This window comes from Plectropomus leopardus, chromosome 19 (assembly GCF_026936395.1).
Source record: "Plectropomus leopardus strain MGB_pleo_1.0 chromosome 19, ASM2693639v1, whole genome shotgun sequence".
In the NCBI taxonomy this organism is placed as follows: domain Eukaryota; kingdom Metazoa; phylum Chordata; class Actinopteri; order Perciformes; family Serranidae; genus Plectropomus; species Plectropomus leopardus.
Genome location: NC_142194.1, coordinates 3,459,367 through 3,474,807, shown reverse-complemented (window position 1 = coordinate 3,474,807; position 15,441 = coordinate 3,459,367). Strand labels below are relative to the sequence as shown.

General features: G+C 34.4%; 1 protein-coding gene across 25 annotated transcripts in view; it reads left to right on the top strand.

The window, feature by feature from the left end:
* Positions 1-15,441, top strand: part of mapta (microtubule-associated protein tau a) — a 74,012-nt gene that overhangs the window by 54,872 nt on the left and 3,699 nt on the right. The gene's annotated exons all lie outside the window — the stretch shown is intronic.

Below are 15,441 nucleotides of genomic sequence, written 5' to 3'. Positions count from 1 at the left end.
ATAGCCTTGCTTTTTGGCTAATTTTTTCGACATGCTAAATTGTGGTGTTTTTGGCATTTTTTCCATGTTTCAATACTATGGCATGTTTTGGCATGCTATTTTATGCAGTTTTGAGGTGTTTTTAGCTGTTTTAGGACATGTCATTTTTGACTTTTGCCATACTATAGCCTTGCTTTTTGGGTCATTTTTTCGACATGCTATATATTATTGTTTTTGGCGTGTTTTCCATGTTTTAATGCTATGGCGTGTTTTGGCACGCTTTTTTATGCAGTGTTTTAGTGTTTTTAGCTGTTTTTAAGACATGTCATTTTTTGAGGTTTTTGCCATACTATAGCCTTGCTTTTTGGGTCATTTTTTTCGACATGCTAAATTATGGTGTTTTTAGCGTGTTTTCCATGTTTTAATGCTATGGCGTGTTTTGTACGCTATTTTATGCTGTTTTGATGTGTTTTTAGCTGTTTTTAGGACATGTCATTTTTTGAGGTTTTTGCCATACTATAGCCTTGCTTTTTGGGTCATTTTTTCGACATGCTAAACTATGTTGTTTTTGGTGTGTTTTCCATGTTTTAATGCTATGGCGTGTTTTGGCATGCTATTTTATGCTGTTTTGAGGTGTTTTTAGCTGTTTTTAGGACATGTTATTTTTGAGGTTTTTGCCATACTATAGCCTTGCTTTTTGGGTCATTTTTCGACATGCTAAATTATGGTGTTTTTGGTGTTTTTTCCCCATGTTTCAATGCTATTGTGTGTTTTGGCATGCTTTTTTATGCAGTTTTGCTGTGTTGTTAGCTGTTTTTAGGACATGTCATTTTTTGACGTTTTTGCCATACTATAGCCTTGCTTTTTGGGTCATTTTTTCGACATGCTATATATTATTTTTTTTGACGTGTTTTCCATGTTTTAATGCTATGGCGTGTTTTGGCACGCTTTTTTATGCAGTTTTGCTGTGTTTTTAGCTGTTTTTAGGACATGTCATTTTTTGAGGTTTTTGCCATACTATAGCCTTGCTTTTTGGGTCATTTTTTCGTCATGCTAAATTATGGTGTTTTTAGTGTGTTTTCCATGTTTTAATGCTATGGCGTGTTTTGGCACGCTTTTTATGCAGTGTTTCAGTGTTTTTAGCTGTTTTAGGACATGTCATTTTTGACATTTTGCCATACTATAGCCTTGCTTTTTGGGTCATTTTTTTGACATGCTAAATTATGGTGTTTTTGGCGTTTTTTTCCCATGTTTCAATGCTATGGCGTGTTTTGGTATGCTATTTTATGCTGTTTTGAGGTGTTTTTAGCTGTTTTTAAGACATGTCTTTTTTGAGGTTTTTGCCATACTATAGCCTTGCTTTTTGGGTCATTTTTTCGACATGCTAAATTATGGTGTTTTTGGTGTTTTTTCCCCATGTTTCAATGCTATGGCGTGTTTTGGCATGCTATTTTATGCTGTTTTGAGGTGTTTTTAGCTGTTTTTCGGACATGTCATTGTTTTTTACGTCTTTGCAATACTATAGTCTTGCTTTTTTGGTCATTTTTTTAGTATTATTGTATTTTCTGTCGTTTGTTTTACATCATTAATGTCAACCTTTTTCCTTTTTATCCGATATTGTATACTATGAAGTGTCTTTCGATGCTATAATATGTTGTTTACAGGTCCAAAGTTGTAGAACAAATTCATACCATAACGTCATTCAAAATCCCACAAAAATGTCACAGTCTAATATATTCCTATGATTGACTTTAATGCAGCAAAACACGAAGGAAGACAACACCAGGTTAGATGCAAAGAGAAGAGATTTATTTCCAAACATGATAATTAAACAGTGGAAAAGCAGAAAGCTAAGTCTTCTTGCAGGGAGTCTGAGAATGTTTCACCAGAGCACGCGGACACTGACAGCAGCAGAGATCACAGCTTTACCCAACTGATCTCAGTCTGCTTTCAGTCAGTCACTCCTTTGTAGTGAGCTGCACCTAGAAGAGAGAGAGGAAAACACACACAGAAGATAAGCGTGACAGAAACTGTACGACACATGAAAACACGAACATACCCTTCGAAATATTAAGAGATATTTTTGCCATACTATAGCCTTGCTTTTTGGGTCATTTTTATGACATGCTAAATTAAGTTGTTTGTGGCGTTTTTTTCTATGTTTTAATGCTATGGCGTGTTTTGGCATGCTATTTTATGCTGTTTTGAGGTGTTTTTAGCTGTTTTTAGGACATGTCATTTTTGAGGTTTTTGCCATACTATAGCCTTGCTTTTTGGATCATTTTTTCGACATGTTATATTATGGTGTTTTTGGTGTTTTTTTCACATTTTAATGCGATGTCGTGTTTTGGCACACTATTTTATGCTGTTTTGAGTTGTTTTTAGCTGTTTTTAGGATATGCCATTTTTTGACATTTTTGCCATACTATAGCCTTGCTTTTTGGGTCATTTTTATGACATGCTAAATTAAGTTGTTTGTGGCGTTTTTTTCTATGTTTTAATGCTATGGCGTGTTTTGGCATGCTATTTTATGCTGTTTTGAGGTGTTTTTAGCTGTTTTTAGGACATGTCATTTTTGAGGTTTTTGCCATACTATAGCCTTGCTTTTTAGGTCATTTTTTCGACATGCTAAATTAAGTTGTTTTTTTACGTATTTTCCATGTTGTAATGCTATGGCGTGTTTCGGCATGCTTTTTCATGTTGTTTTGAGGTGTTTTTAACTGTTTATAGGACATGTCATTTTTTGAGGTTTTTGCCATACTATAGCCTTGCTTTTTGGGTCATTTTTTCGACATGCTACATTATGGTGTTTTTGGCGTTTTTTTCCCATGTTTCAATGCTATGGCGTGTTTTGGCACGCTATTTTATGCTGTTTTGAGGTGTTTTTAGCTGTTTTTAGGACATGTCATTTTTTGAGGTTTTTGCCATACTATAGCCTTGCTTTTTGGGTCATTTTTTCGACATGCTAAATTAAGTTGTTTTTTTACGTATCTTCCATGTTGTAATGCTATGGCGTGTTTCGGCATGCTTTTTCATGTTGTTTTGTGGTGTTTTTAACTGTTTATAGGACATGTCATTTTTTGAGGTTTTTGCCATACTATAGCCTTGCTTTTTGGGTCATTTTTTCGACATGCTAAATTATGGTGTTTTAGCCATGTTTTCCATGTTTTAATGCTATGGCGTGTTTTGGCACGCTATTTTATGCTGTTTTGAGGTGTTTTTAGCTGTATTTTGGACACATCATTTTTTGAGGTTTTTGCCATACTATAGCCTTGCTTTTTGGGTCATTTTTTTGACATGCTATATTTTATTGTTTTTGACGCGTTTTCCATGTTTTAATGCTATGGCGTGTTTTGGCACGCTTTTTTATGCAGTGTTTCAGTGTTTTTAGCTGTTTTTAAGACATGTCATTTTTTGACATTTTTGCCATACTATAGCCTTGCTTTTTGGGTCATTTTTTCGTCATGCTAAATTGTGGTGTTTTTAGCGTGTTTTCCATGTTTTAATGCTATGGCGTGTTTTGGCACGCTATTTTATGCTGTTTTGAAGTGTTTTTAGCTGTTTTTAGGACATGTCATTTTTTGACGTTTTTGCCATACTATAGCCTTGCTTTTTGGGTCATTTTTTCGTCATGCTAAATTATGGTGTTTTTAGCGTGTTTTCCATGTTTTAATGCTATGGCGTGTTTTGGCACGCTTTTTTATGCAGTCTTTCAGTGTTTTTAGCTGTTTTTAGGACATGTCATTTTTTGACGTTTTTGCCATACTATAGCCTTGCTTTTTGGGTCATTTTTTCGACACGCTAAATTATGGTGTTTTTGCCATGTTTTCCATGTTTTAATGCTATGGCGTGTTTTGGCACGCTATTTTATGCTGTTTTGAGGTGTTTTTAGCTGTATTTTGGACACATCTTTTTTTGAGGTTTTTGCCATACTATAGCCTTGCTTTTTGGGTCATTTTTTCGTCATGCTAAATTGTGGTGTTTTTAGCGTGTTTTCCATGTTTTAATGCTATGGCGTGTTTTGGCACGCTATTTTATGCTGTTTTGAAGTGTTTTTAGCTGTTTTTAGGACATGTCATTTTTTGACGTTTTTGCCATACTATAGCCTTGCTTTTTGGGTCATTTTTTCGTCATGCTAAATTGTGGTGTTTTTAGCGTGTTTTCCATGTTTTAATGCTATGGCGTGTTTTGGCACGCTTTTTTATGCAGTGTTTCAGTGTTTTTAGCTGTTTTTAGGACATGTCATTTTTTGACGTTTTTGCCATACTATAGCCTTGCTTTTTGGGTCATTTTTTCGACATGCTAAATTATGGTGTTTTTGCCATGTTTTCCATGTTTTAATGCTATGGCGTGTTTTGGCACGCTATTTTATGCTGTTTTGAGGTGTTTTTAGCTGTATTTTGGACACATCTTTTTTTGAGGTTTTTGCCATCCTATAGCCTTGCTTTTTGGGTCATTTTTTCGTCATGCTAAATTGTGGTGTTTTTAGCGTGTTTTCAATGTTTCAATGCTATGGCGTGTTTTGGCACGCTATTTTATGCTGTTTTGAAGTGTTTTTAGCTGTATTTTGGACACATCATTTTTTGACTTTTTTGCCATACTATAGCCTTGCTTTTTGGGTCATTTTTTCGACATGCTAAATTATGGTGTTTTTGGCGTTTTTTTCCCATGTTTCAATGCTATGGCGTATTTTGGCATGCTATTTTATGCTGTTTTGAGGTGTTTTTAGTTGTTTTTAGGACGTCATTTTTTGAGGTTTTTGCCATACTATAGCCTTGCTTTTTGGGTCATTTTTTCGACATGCTAAGTTAAGTTGTTTTTTTACGTATTTTCCATGTTGTAATGCTATGGCGTGTTTTGGCATGCTTTTTCATGTTGTTTTGAGGTGTTTTTAACTGTTTATAGGACATGTCATTTTTTGAGGTTTTTGCCATACTATAGCCTTGCTTTTTGGGTCATTTTTTCGACATGCTAAATTATGGTGTTTTTGGCGTTTTTTTCCCATGTTTCAATGCTATGGCGTGTTTTGGCATGCTATTTCATGCTGTTTTGAGGTGTTTTTAACTGTTTTTAGGACATGTCATTTTTTGAGGTTTTTGCCATACTATAGCCTTGCTTTTTGGGTCATTTTTTCGACATGCTAAATTATGGTGTTTTTGGTGGTTTTTTTTATGTTTCAATGCTATGGCGTGTTTTGGCGCACTTTTTTATGCAGTTTTGCTGTGTTGTTAGCTGTTTTTAGGACATGTCATTTTTTGAGGTTTTTGCCATACTATAGCCTTGCTTTTTGGGTCATTTTTTCGACATGCTAAATTATGGTGTTTTTGGCGTTTTCTTCCCATGTTTCAATGCTATGGCGTGTTTTGGCATGCTATTTTATGCTGTTTTGAGGTGTTTTTAGCTGTTTTTAGGACATCATTTTTTGAGGTTTTTGCCATACTATAGCCTTGCTTTTTGGGTCATTTTTTCGACATGCTAAATTAAGTTGTTTTTTTACGTATCTTCCATGTTGTAATGCTATGGCGTGTTTCGGCATACTTTTTCATGTTGTTTTGTGGTGTTTTTAGCTGTTTATAGGACATGTCATTTTTTGAGGTTTTTGCCATACTATAGCCTTGCTTTTTGGGTCATTTTTTCGACATGCTAAATTATGGTGTTTTTGCCATGTTTTCCATGTTTTAATGCTATGGCGTGTTTTGGCACGCTATTTTATGCAGTGTTTCAGTGTTTTTAGCTGTTTTTAAGACATGTCATTTTTTGAGGTTTTTGCCATACTATAGCCTTGCTTTTTGGGTCATTTCTTCAACATGCTAAATTATGGTGTTTTTAGCGTATTTTCCATGTTTTAATGCCATGGCGTGTTTCGGCACGCTTTTTCATGCTGTTTTGAGGTGTTTTTAGCTGTATTTTGGACACATCATTTTTTGAGGTTTTTGCCATACTATAGCCTTGCTTTTTGGGTCATTTTTTCGACATGCTACATTATGGTGTTTTTGGCGTTTTTTTCCCATGTTTCAATGCTATGGCGTGTTTTGGCACGCTTTTTTATGCGGTGTTTCAGTGTTTTTAGCTGTTTTTAAGACATGTCATTTTTTGAGGTTTTTGCCATACTATAGCCTTGCTTTTTGGGTCATTTCTTCAACATGCTAAATTATGGTGTTTTTAGCGTATTTTCCATGTTTTAATGCCATGGCGTGTTTCGGCACGCTTTTTCATGCTGTTTTGAGGTGTTTTTAGCTGTTTTTAAGACATGTCATTTTTTGAGGTTTTTGCCATACTATAGCCTTGCTTTTTGGGTCATTTCTTCAACATGCTAAATTATGGTGTTTTTAGCGTATTTTCTATGTTTTAATGCCATGGCGTGTTTCGGCACGCTTTTTCATGCTGTTTTGAGGTGTTTTTGGCTGTTTTTAGGACATGTCATTTTTTGAGGTTTTTGCCATACTATAGCCTTGCTTTTTGGGTCATTTTTTCGACATGCTAAATTATGGTGTTTTTGGCGTTTTTTTTCCATGTTTCAATGCTATGGCGTATTTTGGCATGCTATTTTATGTTGTTTTGAGGTGTTTTTAACTGTTTTAGGACATGTCATTTTTTGAGGTTTTTGCCATACTATAGCCTTGCTTTTTGGGTCATTTTTTCGACATGCTAAATTAAGTTGTTTTTTTACGTATTTTCCATGTTGTAATGCTATGGCGTGTTTCGGCACGCTTTTTCATGTTGTTTTGAGGTGTTTTTAACTGTTTATAGGACATGTCATTTTTTGAGGTTTTTGCCATACTATAGCCTTGCTTTTTGGGTCATTTTTTCGACATGCTAAATTATGGTGTTTTTTGGCGTTTTTTTTAATGTTTCAATGCTATGGCGTGTTTTGGCGCACTTTTTTATGCAGTTTTGCTGTGTTGTTAGCTGTTTTTAGGACATGTCATTTTTTGAGTTTTTTGCCATACTATAGCCTTGCTTTTTGGGTCATTTTTTCGACATGCTAAATTATGGTGTTTTTGGCATTTTTTTTCCCATGTTTCAATAGTATGCCGTGTTTTGGCATGCTATTTTATGCTGTTTTGAGGTGTTTTTAGCTGTTTTTAGGACATGTCATTTTTTGACATTTTTGCCATACTATAGCCTTGCTTTTTGGGTCATTTTTATGACATGCTAAATTAAGTTTTTTTTGGCGTTTTTTTCTATGTTTTAATGCTATGGCGTGTTTTGGCATGCTATTTTATGCTGTTTTGAGGTGTTTTTAGCTGTTTTTAGGACATGTCATTTTTGAGGTTTTTGCCATACTATAGCCTTGCTTTTTGGGTCATTTTTTCGACATGCTAAATTATGGTGTTTTTGCCATGTTTTCCATGTTTTAATGCTATGGCGTGTTTTGGCACGCTATTTTATGCAGTGTTTCAGTGTTTTTAGCTGTTTTTAAGACATGTCATTTTTTGAGGTTTTTGCCATACTATAGCCTTGCTTTTGGGGTCATTTTTTCGACATGCTAAGTTAAGTTGTTTTTTTACGTATTTTCCATGTTGTAATGCTATGGCGTGTTTTGGCATGCTATTTTATGCTGTTTTGATGTGTTTTTAACTGTTTTTAGGACATGTCATTTTTTGAGGTTTTTGCCATACTATAGCCTTGCTTTTTGGGTCATTTTTTCGACATGCTATATTTTATTGTTGTTGACGCGTTTTCCATGTTTTAATGCTATGGTGTGTTTTGGCACGCTTTTTTATGCAGTGTTTCAGTGTTTTTAGCTTTTTTTAAGACATGTCATTTTTGAGGTTTTTGCCATACTATAGCCTTGCTTTTTAGGTCATTTTTTTCGATATTCTATATATCATTGTTTTTGACTTGTTTTCCATGTTTTAATGCTATGGCGTGTTTTGGCACGCTTTTTTATGTAGTTTTGTTGTGTTTTTAGCTGTTTTTAGGACATGTCATTTTGAGGTTTTTGCCATACTATAGCCTTGCTTTTTAGGTAATTTTTTCGACATGCTATATTTTATTGTTTTTGACGTGTTGTCCATGTTTTAATGCTATGGCGTGTTTTGGCACGCTTTTTTATGCAGTGTTTCAGTGTTTTTAGCTGTTTTTAAGACATGTCATTTTTGACGTTTTTGCCATACTATAGCCTTGCTTTTTGGTTCATTTTTTCGTCATGCTAAATTGTGGTGTTTTTAGCGTATTTTCCATGTTTTAATGCCATGGCGTGTTTCGGCACGCTTTTTCATGCTGTTTTGAGGTGTTTTTAGCTGTTTTTAGGACATGTCATTTTTTGACGTTTTTGCCATACTAAAGCCTTGCTGTTTGGGTCATTTTTTCGACATGCTAAATTATGGTGTTTTTGGCGTTTTTTTTAATGTTTCAATGCTATGGCGTGTTTTGGCGCACTTTTTTATGGAGTTTTGCTGTGTTGTTAGCTGTTTTTAGGACATGTCATTTTTTGAGGTTTTTGCCATACTATAGCCTTGCTTTTGGGGTCATTTTTTCGACATGCTAAATTATGGTGTTTTTTGGCGTTTTTTTTTATGTTTCAATGCTATGGCGTGTTTTGGCGCACTTTTTTATGCAGTTTTGCTGTGTTGTTAGCTGTTTTTAGGACATGTCATTTTTTGAGTTTTTTGCCATACTATAGCCTTGCTTTTTGGGTCATTTTTTCGACATGCTAAATTAAGTTGTTTTTTTACGTATTTTCCATGTTGTAATGCTATGGCGTGTTTCGGCATGCTTTTTCATGTTGTTTTGTGGTGTTTTTAACTGTTTATAGGACATGTCATTTTTTGAGGTTTTTGCCATACTATAGCCTTGCTTTTTGGGTCATTTTTTCGACATGCTAAATTATGGTGTTTTTGGCGTTTTTTTCCCATGTTTCAATGCTATGGCGTGTTTTGGTATGCTATTTTATGCTGTTTTGAGGTGTTTTTGGTTGTTTCTAGGACATGTCATTTTTTGAGGTTTTTGCCATACTATAGCCTTGCTTTTTGGGTCATTTTTTCGACATGCTAAATTAAGTTGTTTTTTTACGTATTTTCCATGTTGTAATGCTATGGCGTGTTTCGGCATGCTTTTTCATGTTGTTTTGAGGTGTTTTTAACTGTTTATAGGACATGTCATTTTTTGAGGTTTTTGCCATACTATAGCCTTGCTTTTTGGGTCATTTTTTCGACATGCTAAATTATGGTGTTTTTGGTGTTTTTTCCCCATGTTTCAATGCTATGGCGTGTTTTGGCATGCTATTTTATGCTGTTTTGAGGTGTTTTTAGCTGTTTTTAGGACATGTCATTTTTTGAGGTTTTTGCCATACTATAGCCTTGCTTTTTGGGTCATTTTTTCGACATGCTAAATTAAGTTGTTTTTTTACGTATTTTCCATGTTGTAATGCTATGGCGTGTTTCGGCATGCTTTTTCATGCTGTTTTGTGGTGTTTTTAACTGTTTATAGGACATGTCATTTTTTGAGGTTTTTGCCATACTATAGCCTTGCTTTTTGGGTCATTTTTTCGACATGCTAAATTATGGTGTTTTTGGCGTTTTTTTCCCATGTTTCAATGCTATGGCGTGTTTTGGTATGCTATTTTATGCTGTTTTGAGGTGTTTTTAGCTGTTTTTAGGACATGTCATTTTTTGAGGTTTTTGCCATACTATAGCCTTGCTTTTTGGGTCATTTTTTCGACATGCTAAATTATGGTGTTTTTGGTGTGTTTTCCATGTTTTAATGCTATGGCGTGTTTTGGCACGCTATTTTATGCTGTTTTGAGGTGTTTTTAGCTGTATTTTGGACACATCATTTTTTGAAGTTTTTGCCATACTATAGCCTTGCTTTTTGGGTCATTTTTTTGACATGCTATATTTTATTGTTTTTGACGTGTTTTCCATGTTTTAATGCTATGGCGTGTTTTGGCACGCTTTTTTATGCAGTGTTTCAGTGTTTTTAGCTGTTTTTAAGACATGTCATTTTTTGACATTTTTGCCATACTATAGCCTTGCTTTTTGGGTCATTTTTTCGACATGCTAAATTATGGTGTTTTTGCCATGTTTTCCATGTTTTAATGCTATGGCGTGTTTTGGCATGCTTTTTCATGCTGTTTTGAGGTGTTTTTAACTGTTTTTAGGACATGTCATTTTTTGAGGTTTTTGCCATACTATAGCCTTGCTTTTTGGATCATTTTTTCGACATGCTAAATTACGTTGTTTTTGGTCATATATGCACGTTTTAATGCTATGGCGTGTTTTGGCACGCTTTTTTATGCAGTGTTTCAGTGTTTTTAGCTGTTTTTAAGACATGTCATTTTTTGACGTTTTTGCCATACTATAGCCTTGCTTTTTGGTTCATTTTTTTGTCATGCTAAATTATGGTGTTTTTAGCGTATTTTCCATGTTTTAATGCCATGGCGTGTTTCGGCACGCTTTTTCATGCTGTTTTGAGGTGTTTTTAGCTGTTTTTAGGACATGTCATTTTTTGACGTTTTTGCCATACTATAGCCTTGCTTTTTGGGTCATTTTTTCGACATGCTAAATTGTGGTGTTTTTAGCGTATTTTCCATGTCTTAATGCTATGGCGTGTTTTGGCACGTTTTTTTATGCAGTTTTGCTGTGTTTTTAGCTGTTTTTAGGACATGTCATTTTTTGAGGTTTTTGCCATACTATAGCCTTGCTTTTTGGGTCATTTTTTCGACATGCTAAATTATGGTGTTTTTGGCGTTTTTTTCCCATGTTTCAATGCTATGGCGTATTTTGGCATGCTATTTTATGCTGTTTTGAGGTGTTTTTGGTTGTTTTTAGGACATGTCATTTTTTGAGGTTTTTGCCATACTATAGCCTTGCTTTTTGGGTCATTTTTTCGACATGCCAAATTAAGTTGTTTTTTTACGTATCTTCCATGTTGTAATGCTATGGCATGTTTCGGCACACTTTTTCATGTTGTTTTGAGGTGTTTTTAACTGTTTATAGGACATGTCATTTTTTGAGGTTTTTGCCATACTATAGCCTTGCTTTTTGGGTCATTTTTTCGACATGCTAAATTATGGTGTTTTTTGGCGTTTTTTTTTATGTTTCAATGCTATGGCGTGTTTTGGCGCACTTTTTTATGCAGTTTTGCTGTGTTGTTAGCTGTTTTTAGGACATGTCATTTTTTGAGTTTTTTGCCATACTATAGCCTTGCTTTTTGGGTCATTTTTTCGACATGCTAAATTATGGTGTTTTTGGCATTTTTTTCCCATGTTTCAATAGTATGCCATGTTTTGGCATGCTATTTTATGCTGTTTTGAGGTGTTTTTAGCTGTTTTTAGGACATGTCATTTTTTGACATTTTTGCCATACTATAGCCTTGCTTTTTGGGTCATTTTTATGACATGCTAAATTAAGTTGTTTTTGGCGTTTTTTCTATGTTTTAATGCTATGGCGTGTTTTGGCATGCTATTTAATGCTGTTTAGAGGTTTTTTTAGCTGTTTTTAGAACATGTCATTTTTGAGGTTTTTGCCATACTATAGCCTTGCTTTTTAGGTCATTTTTTCGACATGCTAAATTAAGTTGTTTTTTTACGTATTTTCCATGTTGTAATGCTATGGCGTGTTTCGGCATGCTTTTTCATGTTGTTTTGTGGTGTTTTTAACTGTTTATAGGACATGTCATTTTTTGAGGTTGTTGCCATACTATAGCCTTGCTTTTTGGGTCATTTTTTCGACATGCTAAATTATGGTGTTTTTTTTACGTATTTTCCATGTTGTAATGCTATGGCGTGTTTTGGCATGCTATTTTATGCTGTTTTGAGGTGTTTTTAACTGTTTTTAGGACATGTCATTTTTTGACGTTTTTGCCATACTATAGCCTTGCTTTTTGGGTCATTTTTTCGACATGCTATATTTTATTGTTGTTGACGCGTTTTCCATGTTTTAATGCTATGGTGTGTTTTGGCACGCTTTTTTATGCAGTGTTTCAGTGTTTTTAGCTTTTTTTAAGACATGTCATTTTTTGACGTTTTTGCCATACTATAGCCTTGCTTTTTGGTTCATTTTTTCGTCATGCTAAATTGTGGTGTTTTTAGCGTATTTTCCATGTTTTAATGCCATGGCGTGTTTCGGCACGCTTTTTCATGCTGTTTTGAGGTGTTTTTAGCTGTTTTTAGGACATGTCATTTTTTAACGTTTTTTCCATACTATAGCCTTGCTTTTTGGGTCATTTTTTCGACATGCTAAATTATGGTGTTTTTGGCGTTTTTTTTTTATGTTTCAATGCTATGGCGTGTTTTGGCGCACTTTTTTATGCAGTTTTGCTGTGTTGTTGGCTGTTTTTAGGACATGTCATTTTTTGAGGTTTTTGCCATACTATAGCCTTGCTTTTTGGGTCATTTTTTCGACATGCTAAATTATGGTGTTTTTTGGCAGTTTTTTTTATGTTTCAATGCTATGGCGTGTTTTGGCGCACTTTTTTATGCAGTTTTGAGGTGTTTTTAGCTGTTTTTAGGACATGTCATTTTTTGAGGTTTTTGCCATACTATAGCCTTGCTTTTTGGGTCATTTTTTCGACATGCTAAATTAAGTTGTTTTTTTACGTATTTTCCATGTTGTAATGCTATGGCGTGTTTCGGCATGCTTTTTCATGTTGTTTTTTGGTGTTTTTAACTGTTTATAGGACACATCATTTTTTGAGGTTTTTGCCATACTATAGCCTTGCTTTTTGGGTCATTTTTTCGACATGCTAAATTATGGTGTTTTTGGCGTTTTTTTCCCATGTTTCAATGCTATGGCGTGTTTTGGTATGCTATTTTATGCTGTTTTGAGGTGTTTTTAGCTGTTTTTAGGACATGTCATTTTTTGAGGTTTTTGCCATACTATAGCCTTACTTTTTGGGTCATTTTTTCGACATGCTAAATTATGGTGTTTTTGCCATGTTTTCCATGTTTTAATGCTATGGCGTGTTTTGGCACGCTATTTTATGCTGTTTTGAGGTGTTTTTAGCTGTATTTTGGACACATCATCTTTTGACTTTTTTGCCATACTATAGCCTTGCTTTTTGGGTCATTTTTTTTACATGCTATATTTTATTGTTGTTGACGCGTTTTCCATGTTTTAATGCTATGGTGTGTTTTGGCACGCTTTTTTATGCAGTGTTTCAGTGTTTTTAGCTGTTTTTAAGACATGTCATTTTTTGAGGTTTTTGCCATACTATAGCCTTGCTTTTTGGTTCATTTTTTCGTCATGCTAAATTATGGTGTTTTTAGTGTATTTTCCATGTTTTAATGCCATGGCGTGTTTCGGCACGCTTTTTCATGCTGTTTTGAGGTGTTTTTAGCTGTTTTTAGGACATGTCATTTTTTGAGGTTTTTGCCATACTATAGCCTTGCTTTTTGGGTCATTTTTTCGACATGCTAAATTATGGTGTTTTTTGGCAGTTTTTTTTATGTTTCAATGCTATGGCGTGTTTTGGCGCACTTTTTTATGCAGTTTTGCTGTGTTGTTAGCTGTTTTTAGGACATGTCATTTTTTGAGGTTTTTGCCATACTATAGCCTTGCTTTTTGGGTCATTTTTTCAACATGCTAAATTATGGTGTTTTTGGCGTTTTTTTCCCATGTTTCAATGCTATGGCGTGTTTTGGCATGCTATTTTATGCTGTTTTGAGGTGTTTTTAGCTGTTTTCAGGACGTCATTTTTTGAGGTTTTTGCCATACTATAGCCTTGCTCTTTGGGTCATTTTTCGACATGCTAAATTAAGTTGTTTTTTTACGTATTTTCCATGTTGTAATGCTACGGCGTGTTTCTGCATGCTTTTTCATGTTGTTTTGTGGTGTTTTTAACTGTTTATAGGACATGTCATTTTTTGAGGTTTTTGCCATACTATAGCCTTGCTTTTTGGGTCATTTTTTCGACATGCTATATTTTATTGATTTTGACGTGTTTTCCATGTTTTAATGCTATAGCGTGTTTTGGCACGCTTTTTTATGCAGTGTTTCAGTGTTTTTAGCTGTTTTTAGGACATGTCATTTTTTGAGGTTTTTGCCATACTATAGCCTTGCTTTTTGGGTCATTTTTTTGACATGCTAAATTATGGTGTTTTTGGCGTTTTTTTTCATGTTTCAATTCTATGGCGTGTTTTGGCATGCTATTTTATGATGTTTTGAGGTGTTTTTAGCTGTTTTTAGGATGTGTCATATTTTGACATTTTTGCCATACTATAGCTTTGCTTTTTGGGTCATTTTTTCGACATGCTAAATTGTGGTGTTTTTAGCGTATTTTCCATGTTTTAATGCTATGGCGTGTTTTGGCACGCTATTTTATGCCGCTTTGAAGTGTTTTTAGCTGTATTTTGGACACATCATGTTTTGACTTTTTTGCCATACTATAACCTTGCTTTTTGGATCATTTTTTCAACATGCTAAATTATGGTGTTTCTGGCCATATTTGCACGTTTTAATGCTATGGCGTGTTTTGGAACACTTTTTTATGCAGTTTTGCGGTGTTTCTAGCTGTTTTTAGGAAATGTCATTTTTTGACGTTTTTGCCATACTATAGCCTTGCTTTTGGGTCATTTTTTCGACATGCTAAATTATGGTGTTTTTGCCATGTTTTCCATGTTTTAATGCTATGGCGTGTTTTGGCATGCTATTTTATGCTGTTTTGAAGTGTTTTTAGCTGTATTTTGGACACATCATTTTTTGAATTTTTTGCCATACTATAGCCTTGCTTTTTGGGTCATTTTTTCGACATGCTAAATTATGGTGTTTTGGGCGGTTTTTTTTCCATGTTTCAATGCTATGGCGTGTTTGGATTGCTTTTTTATGTAGTTTTGCGGGGTTTTTAGCTGTTTTTAGGACATGCCTTGCCTTTATGGTCATTTTTTCGACATGCTATATATTATTGTTTTTGGCGTGTTTTCCATGTTTTAATGCTATGGCGTGTGTTTTTGAATGCTATTTTATGCTGCTTTTAGCTGTTTTTAGGAAATGTTAATTTTTGCCATTTTTGCTCTTTTGGTCATGTTTTTGATATGTCAAATTATGTTGTTTTCAGCAGTTTTTGCCAGCTTTCTATGCCATAGTGTGTAAAGGGACGCCATTTCATGCAGTTTTCAGCTGATTTAAGGTTTTTATGGGACATGTTATTTTTTGACATTTTTTTCAACGTCATATTATGGTGTTTATGGATGTTTTTCCAAAATCGTATCATATGGGGTGTTTTGGCATGCTATTTCATACAGTTTTCAGCTCTTTTTGGGACATGTCATATTTTGACCTTTTTCATTGTCAGTCATTTTTCGACATGCTATATTATGAGTATTTGAGTTTTTTAAAATGGGCTAAAACAACATATAGCCTGTAGAGACATAAACATCATTATTTCCCATTTCGCAAAACGGCCAAAAGCTCCAAAGTTAGCATGTCGTCAAAAATGAACCAAAATCTTTCAAAAACTTAATAGTGTATTATGTTGTTAAAAATATTATAGAATAGTTTTTCGTCAAAAAATATCACA